The following is a 10,074-nucleotide window of genomic DNA, read 5'->3' as shown; positions in this document are numbered from 1 at the left end:
TTTCTCCAGTTTTCGGATCATGCCATTCTTTTAAGGTTCAGGTTTGGATATCTTCAGCAATTCACTGAAGCCCGCCTGATACCATATCAATTTGCTCTAAAGATGTGGATTGAGTGGAGTGGGGCGGGGGGGGGGGCATTAATTCAGACCAGATCAACTTGAAACGTTCTTCCACAAAGCTATTAAATATGCATATACCTGATCGTTTTTACAAGGATCTTAATACAAAAGTAAGCTATCATTTTAAATGCACTGGTTGCTTGTTCATACAAACAATTCCTATTGTGTTGATGTAATGTTCTTTTAAATGAAAAAAAAACCCCCCAGCATTTTTGTACAGCACTCCTGGCTATTTAGTTTACTACTTGTGGGTACATCTCTAACACATACACTTGCGTGCATGCCTTCCTCCATGTCCACATGTACATACACATCAGATTATAGGAATTTTGATATACCATGCCTGTAGGCAAGGGTGCCAACTGGAATAAAATATTGGGGATGGGGCAGGTAAACCCCGTCCTACATAACCGATCACAAGAAGTGCACACACACATTATTTGAATGGCAGTGTCCAACAACTCTGGAAGGCCTGCCCCCCTCAAATATTTTATTGGTGGGGCCAAGGTCCCTAGGAGTTGGCTTCTATGCCTGTAGGAGAAAGGAGGGTGCATTAAGCATCACAATCCTATGCTTCATTACTTGAAAGTCTTGATGGGTTTAGAACCGCAGCCTAGGACCAAGGACCAATTCAAAATCAGAGCTCTTAACATGCATTTCCAATAAGGGGAACAACCATAAATCAGTTGTAGAGCTTTTTCTTTACATGCAGAAGTTCTCAGGTTCAATCCCTGGCAAGTCTTGAGAATGTTCCATGTCTAAAATTCCAGAGAGCCACTGGCATTCACTGTGCAAAATACTGAGCTAGAAACACCCATGTATATGAGACAAGTTTCCTAGGTTCCTACGTTTGTTCAGGCATTCAAATAAAGGATGCATTATGGCATAAAGTATGAAGTGGGTGTAGAGTGCAAGTGCCATCTCTGCCTCCAACATCCTATTGAAGGCACATGTTTCCTGATCACAGGGAGGCCTCTGAGCACATTCACATAAAATGAGTTTAGAAGCCCTATCCACTCTCCATTAGTGGAATGATCTCTTCTCACAGGTTTGTCAGGCACCATCTTTTTTTTTGTCATTTTGGTGCCAAGTGAAGACATATGTGTTTACTCAGGTTTTAAGGTGCTTAATGAATGGCTGTTTAAACCGTCTCTGTTTTGCTGTTATTTATTTAGTTAGTTGCATGCCACCCTCCTTCTTGCACATATTGCATAAATTTACTAGGATGTGGGTGGCACTGTGGCTTGCCGATCAGAAGGTCGGCGGTTCAAATCCCTGCGACAGGGTGAGCTCCTGTTGCTCTTGGTCCCTGCTCCTGCAACCTAGCCGTTCGAAAGCACGTCAAAGTGCAAGTAGATAAATAGGTACCACTCTGGTGGGAAGGTAAACAGCGTTTCCGTGCACTGCTCTGGTTTACCAGAAGTGGCTTAGTCATGCTGGCCACATGACCCGGAAGCTGTACGCCAGCTCCCTCAGCCAATAAAGCGAGATGAGCGCCGCAACCCCAGAGTCGCTTGCAGCTGGACCTAATGGTCAGGGCAGGGTCCCTTTACCTTTACTAGGGCTGTGCACTGGATTTGACCAAAGCCCGAATCCTAAACTGAATTGGGCCAATTCAGGGGATATGGGCTTTGACCAAATAAGGTAGAGACAGTCTTGGGTTGGGATCAGTCCAGGTCTGTGGAGGTGAGGCAGCAGTGGGAAAGGAGGAGAAAGACCAGTTTGTCTTACATCACCCACCACCCATCTAGCCTCTGCCACAGATGGGGTCTTGTAGCACTGTAGCAGGGCACCATTTTGTGCAAGCATGCCTCTTTTTATGGATGAACTGAGAAGCCTTGGTAACTGGTAGCTATTTCAAAGCAAGCAACAACAACAAAAATCAAAACCAAGCCAAATGGCCTTAGATGTGTGAAAAAATATTTACAGCTGAGCAGGATTCTTTATCTCATTACTGTGGTTGTCACAAAGAAACAATGTCAGGCTCAGAAGCGGCAGCCGAAGCTTCAGATAAGAGAAATCTGTAGGGAAGATTGTTCTTATACTCACAGTCTAGCCACACTTCCTTGGGAATTAGCCCTAATAGTTCTGATGGTTGTGTGCTAACCTTTATTTCCTTAGTCTGCCCATATACAAATTTGACACCCCACCCACGTTTTGTTTTATTCTTTCTAGCTTTTAATGCAATTAGGCAGAAAAAGCCACTGTCACCACCGGTATGCTTTTCTTTCTTTCTAAACTTAAGATCACTTCAGGAAAAAAAGCAAACAAGCATGGAAATAGAGTGCCTTCAACTTATTCCCAGATGCATCTGGCTGGCCACCCTAAGCGGAGGATGCAGGTCTAGATGGGACTTTGTTGTGAATCAACAGCGGGGCTTTTCTTTGTTCTTGTTTTCTCCTGATGTTCTTATATGGACATGTATTATTAGGACAAAATTATACCTTATATAATATAAGGGACACGGGTGGCGCTGTGGTCTAAACCAGAGCCTAGGGCTTGCTGATCAGAAGGTTGGTGGTTCGAATCCCTGCGACGGGGTGAGCTGCCGTTGCTCGGTCCCTTCTCCTGCCAACCTAGCAGTTCGAAAGCACGTCAAAGTGCAAGTAGATAAATAGGTACCGCTCCGGTGGGAAGGTAAATGACGTTTCCGTGCGCTGCTCTGGTTCGCCAGAAGTGGCTTAGTCATGTTGGCCACATGACCCAGAAGCTGTACGCCGGCTCCCTCGACCAGTAAAGCGAGATGAGCACTGCAACCCCAGAGTCGTCCGCGACTGGACCTAATGGTCAGGGGTCCCTTTACCCTTTACCCCAGGGGTCCCCAAACTAAGGCCTGGGGGCCGGATGTGGCCCAATCACCTTCTAGATGCGGCTCGCGGACGGTCTGGGAATCAGCGTGTTTTTACATGGGTAGAATGTGTCCTTTTATTTAAGATGCATCTCTGGGTTATTTGTGGGGCCTGCCTGGTGTTTTTACATGAGTAGAATGTGTGCTTTTATCTAAAATGCATCTCTGGGTTATTTGTGAGGGATAGGAATGCGTTCATCCCCCCCCCAAAAAAAAATATAGTCTGGCCCCCCACAAGGTCTGAGGGACAGTGGACCGGCCCCCTGCTGAAAAAGTTTGCTGACCCCTGCTTTACCCTTTATACCTTATACAACACATGGGTTGGCCTTAAAACAAGGGCCCTCTGCAGGTTCCCCCACCCTGGTTACATGTAGTAATCAACCTCATTGGTTGTCCCAAGAGTGGGTGAGATAATACACTGATTATGCATTTCATTGCCTATGGTGTTTTACGATGTTAACTTAAGGAGGTTCATTGAAAGTTTTATCTCCCTACTCTCAGAAGGGAGGGGGAATTTTTTTTTTATCCCCTTGCCCCATCTCTCATGTTTCAACAGACTCTCCATAGAGACATTTTTTTGGTGGCTGCAGAATTGGAAGAAGGTACAATAAACTGTGAAATACAGTAAAGTTATCATGGTAGGATCCAAGCCACTATGTCTAGTTTTGCCGTTTGACTGCAATCTTAAGTGTACACATGTGGAGGGAAAAAAAAGCCTCACCAGCTTGCTTTATATGTGAATAAACACGGGGCTTGGAAGTCTGGTTTGGAATGGGAAGTATCTGTTGTTGGGTTTTTTCTTTTCTTTTATTACTATACTCTTCCTTCCCACAAACAGCACAAAGCATCCTTAAACTATGATGTTCAATGAGAGAATTTGCATTAGAAATGCAGAGTTTAGTGGTCTAAACAGCAACAAAAATCATTATTCTAGGGCCAGGGTAGGGAACCTATGGCTTGCCATATGTTTGTGGACTATAACTCCTATGATCCCTTATTATTGTTCATGTTGACTTGGGTGATGGGAGCCCAACAGCATCTGGAGGGCTACAGGTTCCCCAGTCCTTTTTCTAGGGCAAGACTATTGGAAGTAATGCTGTGCTGAAAACAGACACAAGGCAGTAGGAATGCTAGTTATAATTATATAAGTCTCACAGCAACAACAACACCACTGGGTCCCAAACACCCTTGATCAAAACTTTCAGGAATGTTTTTATTCAGCACTTTGTAAAGCTTTGTGCTGCAGAAGGATGTATTTATGGCCAACTGATAGGCTCTCTGTCAATCCTTGTGACAGTTTGTAAAACACACAAAGCATTCGATCTACCTGGTGGTGCGCAAATGTAGCCCATATCATTTCAAAAGATCTACGATAGAAGCTTGACTCAGGTTGTGCCCCACTGATTCTACCCTCTGTATTGTGCTGCACATTAAACTTGATGGCCAACATGTTCCATATTTACGGCAGGCGGGGGGCTGAATTAATTTTGTTCCCCCACCTGCCCTCTAGCTGCATATGTATGAGAAGCAGACAAAATATCCTCATAATTAGTTATAGCAGATTTGGCAGGCACATCGGTTTTTTCCACATCAGACAGTCAAACCAATGCAGTTTGGTTCTTGGATGTGACCAGTAATGTTTAATGAAGCAGGAAAGGGACATTACCCTCCTCCCTCTATAGGGAGAAGTCAGTGCTTCTATTTGGTATGACAGGCAGCATGTGATTGTGAAGGAAGTCTTCTAAATGCCCTAAGGTTGTTTGCAAGAAAACATTGGTTCCATCCTGTTACTTTAAACCTGGTCCATTACCTAAAATTAATTTCCAGCCTTGCTGATATGCCATGTTTTTCCTTCTGCTCTTTATTACATAAGGGACCCATATAATCTGAAAAGTGCTAGGGACAGAACTGAATTATGAACTCTATTTAGATTTCACCTCAATCTACTTTTTTTTGGTACTAAGTCTGGTCTGACCTCCTCTTAGCACCACCCTCCCCGTTCTATTTAAGGTTATTGTAAATGTAATACAGTTTTTGTTTGTTTTCTTACAGAAATTACAGGGTGGTTGTACATCTTTAAAGTTGTTAAATGTTACAAATACAGTATTATGCCTGAATGTATACTTTCAACTTGACAGCTCAGGGAAGATACCTAGCTTTAAAAATCATATAAAACCAACTCATTTGCCAGTTTTCTCTATTCCAATACTATTTTGCCCTTGAAAAAAGGACTCCAGAAAGTGCCCAGAGGTGACAATTGCTGAGCTGATTGTTGGCCAAGGAATGCCAAATCCCATCACCAGACCTGCCTAAGGGTCCAGACATGCAAAGGAAGTTCTATTGTACTTTGGGTGGTGGGCCTTCAGAGGTGTTTGCCTATGCTAATCTTATACCTGGGTCTTGCCCTGACATGTCTGCTTATGCTAATCTTGTACCAAGGACTTGTCTGGACATGTTTGCCAAGGTTGAACCAGTGTAACCCCTATCTACCCGTCCCCTTTTGTGACATGTCAGTGATGTATCAATGATGTACCAATGATGCTGTACAAACTGTATTCTGGGATATGGTGGGAAAGTTTTAAAAGTGAATGTTGCCTCATGCTTGGGATTCTTACTGCTGTTTGAACCTGCTGCACAGCAATAAAGTATCTAAGTCTACTGACTGCTGTTTTGCTCCAAATTACTTGGCTGGAATTTCCTTCTTTTACTGACTGCATGGACCTGCGGGGGACTTGTACCCTGATGAGCTGGGCTGTTGAGTAGTCTTTCAACGCAGAATTTTATTTAACAGTTTGTTTGTTTGTTTGTTTAAAGAGTCTTGTCCAGAAACACCCTTTCTGCCCCCCCTCCTCAGGGTCTCCACTGGGTCTATGCCTGGCATGATGCCATGGATGGGATTACACCTGGCACTAACCTAGACCCCTTGCCCTTGTATTGCTCACAATCACCATCATGTATTCTTTATTGGTTTGCTTATCTACCACTTGTATGCCAAAATGCAAATGACCACTGCAGTCACTGCAGCCAGTCAGTCACTTACTTCATCTTGGGCAGGATGTATATTCTGGGCAGGTGGTACCAGCCTTTATGTGCAATAAGATTCCCCCCCCCCAAACAAGCAGCCTTGTACCCAGTATTGTTTAAGAATTCGAAGAAACCCAAAAAATCAGTGTAGTTTTGAAATCAACAGTTAAAATCAGTACCTGAAGAAGTGTGCATGCACACGAAAGCTAATACCAAGAACAAACTTAGTTGGTCTCTAAGATGCTACTAGAAGGAATTTTTTATTTTTTAATTTTGTTTGGAGCCAATCTGACGCTGTTGCCATTTTACACCTCCAGCACCAAGCACTCTGTTCCTTGACCCTCTTCCTCTTGTAAGTGCCAGTGACACGTGGGCTCAGATACTGGGAGGATAGCGGTGCCCCACCTATTGCCACTGCATGGGCCACTGCTGTAGGTCAGTAGGTGTGAATTAAGCTGGTTTGCTTTAAAAATCAGAGCAAACCATCTTCTCCATTGCCAGCCCAAAGTCAACCTTTAAGATCCATTGCTGAGTTGGAAATTTGGACTCTTCCCCTTCCAGATGTAATATTCTTCCCTCTTTATTCTCTTAAAATAATCTGGAAATTATTCTGTCTCTGTGCCTGACAGCAGGAGCTGTTCAGGATTGGTATTATTCACTTCATCAGTCCTGTGCCAGTTAACTATGTGCATTTTCTCTCTCTGTCACATTTGATTAAAACTGGAATTATGAGCACATATGGTAAGCAAGCCCTCATATTATTTATAGGTCTTTGAGGCTGTTATTTCTCCCTCAAATTATATTAGAAGCTAAATCCCTAGGCTTACTGCCCTCAGGCAATGTGTATTTTTCTGTATAAACCATTTATTGCATTACGAGAGAACTAAAGACAGTAATTAATCAAGATGGACAAGTATGGCCCAATCCCATGGCAGAGATCAGTGTGCACATCACTCTCTGGAATTGGGACCCATAAGTGTGACCGTAATGTTCCTAATTTTGTTATATGCTGTATTCAATAATAAAAAATACAAATAAAGAAACCCAATAAGATGTAAAAAATTTAAATCATGCAAACCAATAGTCTGCAATAATAACAATTAAAATTTCAAACAGTCAATAATTAATCAGATAGCAAACTAAAGTGGTGGTATCCACTCTGCTGATGGAAGGTAGAAGGAGGGAGACAGACAGGTAGTTCTGACCAGTTCCTCCTTCCCTTGCATTCTCCACAATCTGCTTCAGCATGTCTCCCAACCTTCCAGAACAAATTGTTTTAGGGGGCTACAGGAGTGAAGAGGAACTGGCCACAACTGCTTCTCTCCACATTCCAAGCATTGGATACCACCCAACGAATGAAAAAAGAAAGATAGATATTTAGAAACCCTAATTATTACACGAAGTCCAAGAAAAATAAATAAATAGGATGCTGCTTTGTACTGAGTCAGACCAGGTTTCCAGCCACACCTATGAGTCAATGGCGGTTGTTCTTTGTAGCACTTCGTAGAACTTGCACTAGCACTTTGTAGAACTTGCGAATAAGTTCAGGCAGGGGAAAGGGAGGGAACAAGGTATTCTGATGCTTTTCAGTGGGGTCTGGGAAGTTCACTGCATCCCTCAGTGTCGCGCAATCCCGTGTCTGCTAACTTGGAAGACAGAACGGGAATGATCTAGGAATGTGCCCCTTCCATGGACGAGCTTCTGTTACCGGCATGATTTGTGCAGTGCTGGATTTACATATAAGCTAAACAAGCTATAGTTTAGCGCCCCACTCTCTTGGGGCCCCCCAAAAAAATTAAAGGGAAAAAAACCTGGATGTCCATTTCCAATTGTATTTCAGTTCAACAATTACTTTGATAAAATACATATTTTGTTATGTACAAATGGCTTTAGATACCTATTAGGTCCATAAATTACCTATAGCATATATTCAACACAAAAATAGCGACAATTTGTTGTTGACAAAGGACAGCTGGACATATAAAGGGGGAATTACCTTCAGTAGCTTAGGGCCTCATCAAACCTAAATCCGGCCCTGGATTTGTGGAAGGTTCTTCCTCAATCTGGATAACTGGCATTAATCAAGAGGTGCTCCCAAAGCATCATATGCAAATAGGCTGCAATGAATCAGCTGCTGAAAGTACTGGGACTGGCTTTCTGAAGGTATTTGGTTTTCTGAAGTTTGAGAATCCCTATAACAGCCATGAGAGGAAAAGGGGAGGACAAGGTGCTTTGTGTTTTCTTATGGTTTCCTAATGTTTTTCTCTCTCTCCTGTCCTCCTCTACATAATGAAGACATGTGTGTAGCTGCTACTTTGGAAAAGGGGCGGGGCTTTTGATTTATGATCTATAAGGAATTTAACAATGTTTTGCTATGCCCCCTCCCCCGGCATCCGAGGGTGAATGGATTTTATTAACAACCACTTCGTGATGGGGTGTTGTTGGAGGAATGCACTGGGGAAAAGAAAGGACCCACAGCTGGACAGTTGTTGAAGAGAGGCTGAATCTGAGAAAAGATTTTGCTGTGTGTTATGTGCCGAGAAAGAATTGCAGAGGGGAATTTAATGGTTGAAGTCTGGAAAGTTCACTCTGCAAGTTGTTTATGGCTGCGGTTCACATGTTAGGTTGATAACAGCAGAACGGACTGGAATGTGACCTTGAACCACTGAGACAAACAATGCAAAGAACTGAACAACAAGAGAAAGAACTGGACTCTTTCAACACTCCAGGTCTGGAGCATAAATGTAGATTTCACATACGTGAAATGGAGAGAGAGAGAGAGAGAGAGAGTGAAACCAAGGTTGTTGTTTGTAAGGTGAAAAAATGGACAGCTAGAAGAATGGCTTAATGGCAAGTGAAGGATGTCAACTGGAGACTAAATAAGAAATGAAGCAGCTATGGGGGAATATCTTGGACATATCTATCTTGCCCAGTATATATGAAAGCTTATACCAAGAACAAACTTAGTTGGTTTCTAGGTGCTACTGGACAATATATATATATGACTGCATCAGACCAACACGGCTACCTGCCTGAATCTAGAATCCAGGATTTCAGACAAGGTTCTCTCCCACCCACAGGAGATGCTGGGGATTGAACCAGGTAAAGCCTCCTGCAGGTGAAGCTGATGCTCTGCCACTGAGCTATGGACCCTTAACAATCTTAATCATTGGTCATAAGCAAAAGAATTCTGAATGTTCATTGGAGAATGTTCACTTAAATGGAAAGGAACCTTTATCCGGTCCTTTGTACCTAAAAGTGGTTCCTGTACGGAATTAAGTGCGAGGAGACTTCCTTTCAGATTCATGGAGGGTATCAGTATCCAGTATCGGACACAGTGTGTCTCTGAATACCAGTTGCTGTGGTTCGTGAGTGAGAGAGTGTTATTGTGCTCATGCTGATCCAAGAGGGCCCATTTTACATACTTAGGTTGAAGGCTCACTTTTTACTCTTCTATTTATTAAAGTTCAAATCTAACTCTTATCCTATCCACCCTGCTATTTATAACAATCATTATTGTCAACATTTAAATTTCACAAAAATGATGGAGTTTTTTTATATACCGGTATATACCGGTTGCATTTTCATGACAGCATCTAACATTCCCCATTTTCCTCCTATTGAGCTGTGGGTGTGCGTGCACTTTTTTGCTCGAGGTGCTTGCTAACAACTGTCTAATGAAATATGATTATGTATCAGCTTTCCCCCTGGTTATAAAGCATCTATAAGTAGGTTACTAATGACCATTATAAGGGCACTTTTTAGTGTGTTCCACTGCAGGGACATTAATAACACTCAGCAGATTTATTGCCATTGCAGTAACTTTCTTTCCGGGGCATTAATAATCATATGACAATAATACCTACCAAACCACCCATTTTTAACAACGAAGGTCCAATTGGGCTGTAATGGATACAGTGGGAAATTGAGGGGCTAGTAATAATCAACAGGTCACTGGCTATATAATGAACATGTTGCTATTACAGCTTCCCCAAAACTGTTATTTCGACAACAAAATAACATTAACAACCTTTATGCGGAATGGCAGGGTGCAGAAAATCTAACTTTATTCTTATGCTATA

This window comes from Lacerta agilis, chromosome 9, assembly GCF_009819535.1.
Source record: "Lacerta agilis isolate rLacAgi1 chromosome 9, rLacAgi1.pri, whole genome shotgun sequence".
Lineage (NCBI taxonomy): Eukaryota > Metazoa > Chordata > Lepidosauria > Squamata > Lacertidae > Lacerta > Lacerta agilis.
This window is presented reverse-complemented; position numbering follows the sequence as displayed.